Below are 2,572 nucleotides of genomic sequence, written 5' to 3'. Positions count from 1 at the left end.
GAGGTCAGAAAGAGGTGTTCTTAGCTAATTTGGACATTCTGAACACATTGGTGCAGGTATCAAAAGCCATAGAGATTTTTAAACATCATTTTTGCCACATTGAGATAATACAGAAGCCCAGGCCATGGAAGCTAGACCAAGGAGATGTAGCCCAAGAGGGGTGAACTACTTCATCAAAACACTGTGTTAATGTGTCTCTTTGATGGTTTGTTGCACTGTACATGTTTGTTGTTCAGTATTTGTTTCTGAAGTTGTTTTGCTCATGAATGTCTTTTTAAACTTAAGGAAATTTACCTGATTGTATGCACAAATAGCTAATGAAATCTCAGCACAAGAAGCAATAAGCATGCACATGTTTATAAATCTGTAATTGTTATTAGCACAACAAAACTAATCATACAAAAATAGATCACAGACCCGGGACTGCAGGAAATTCAAAGAGAGCTACAGTTGATCTAGGTTCAGATTCAAGATTAGAATAAGTGCCTAGGCCACATTGAGGAGCACACTTAGTGCCTCCCTCAAACAGAGCTGTCGGGTTCTAGTACATGAGACCCAACTCTAGTGGTGTCTTCTGATTAGTTGATGTTTTCAGGTTTAGTTGTGGCGGAAATTACTAGTTTTTAACAGTTATCTATGTCAACTACTATAGAAGTATGTAGATATATTAGTAGAAATTGTTGGTCAGACTTACAGACATATAGAGTGTTGATGGACAAACATAAAACTTTCAAATTTTGGAAGGCATATAATGTGTTTTGGTGGCCAACAGATCTAGTTTTCCATAGGGCAGGTTGAGGCCATTGAACATCTTTCACATGTTGTTAACCTACTTTTACTTTAATGAATGTGTTGTAGCATTTTTTGGTTTTGATAAGTTACAATAAATTAGACAAAAAATGAAAATGTATTTACAAAATGTTAAGATAGGATATGGACAAAAAGAATATTGAATAAAAAAATGTTAGGAAAATATTTTGATAAATATGTCCATATCAAAGAAAATGTTAGGGTAGATGCCCTAAAAAATAAAGGAAAAATAAAATGTTAGGTTAGACAGAAAAGAAAAAGAAATCAACTCTGAAAGTGTTGCAAATCTAAATGCCACTACTTTGTTCTAAATTCAGTTTGAAAAATAATAGTTGTGTGTAGTTTGTTTAGATGCCACACTAGGTTATTTTATCCAATTATACAGTTGCATCATAATTGGATTTGTTTTAAATTAATTATCATAGGTAGAAAATAAATTGGTTCAACAGTTTAATATGAGCCAATGGAAGAAATAAGGTATAGAGATAGATTTTTCATAAAAATAAAATATTGGGTTGCTAGTTCAAATGCACTCTGGAAGGATAAGTAGAAATGCTAGGAATAGAAGGGTAGGTAGAAATGTGAAAGTTTGAGATGTTGAAATTGTTTTTTCCTAAAGATCAATATCACATTGCATCATTCATGAGTGAATGAACCTTGGGTGGAAGAATGTGTGATTTGTGATTCATATCATATCACTTAATTCATTAAAACACCCAGACCCATAGTCGCCGCTTCCGCCTATCATATCGCGACCCCACCGTTCATTCCTTGCTCACATGTTAAACTCCCTCCACCTCACCTCTCCTCTCGCACACTCCTCTGCAATCATATGGCCCACACTCCCTTTCGGCCCTCATTCACCGTCCAAAGTTTATCAGCATGGGGGGGGCCGAAATGGGAAGTCTTTGATACCGCCTATATAAACCACAAAAGTACCTTTTAGTCTTTCAGGACTAAAAATCCCAAAACCACAAACTGCTCTATCTTACCCCTAAACGCGGCATCCTTCATAGCCGTTACCGCCACCCCCTGACACCTCAGTTCATTTCATCCACGTACTTCCCTCACCTGACTACCGTCTGATCACCATCCCCCTCATCCGACAGTCCATAGCCATATCGGCCGTGCCCGATGGCCAAATGATACCCACCTGATAAAGTGGTTTTCCCCGACCCCCCTGAGGCTACATGTCAAGCTATGGACTATATCGGGTGACCCCTCTTGAAAATAGCCCAACCCTCATAAGCGGTGCGATGGCTTGGAAAACCACCTCCTCGCATAAGACAAGATTGTCACGTTCACTTCATATTTCCCATCCAATCATCTGTCGCCTATCTGTTGCCCATTCATTTTTGCTGCCGCACATTTATAACCAAATCATCGTTAATTAACCCGTTGGATAATTAATGAACTTTCAAACGTTCGACACTACCTTCCCACTCCATTTTTATCTTTATAAACATTGTGTCATGCATTTCAAAGGTTCACAGTTAACTTCTGTGACCGAGAGTACTCTTCAAGCCCGCCTGCTCAACAGCTCAGCCACTGTCCGACATTCTAGCAACCACTTATCCTATTTGCAAGCACACCTTCCAGGTCCACTTTTCAGTTACCTGTCTCCACTCTGGTAACTCCTTTTACCATTTTGTCATTTACAGTTCACAGTTTCATTTGACAAAATACCTCCCAAGGGAAAAGCAATTGCAAAAGTTTCAAATCCTCTAATTCAACCACATATTGATTTCCACCATACTCCATT

Source organism: Pinus tabuliformis, chromosome 4_1, assembly GCF_031772625.1.
Source record: "Pinus tabuliformis cultivar Carrire ecotype Pingquan chromosome 4_1, CPIR1, whole genome shotgun sequence".
NCBI classification, from domain to species: Eukaryota; Viridiplantae; Streptophyta; class Pinopsida; order Pinales; family Pinaceae; genus Pinus; species Pinus tabuliformis.
This window is presented reverse-complemented; position numbering follows the sequence as displayed.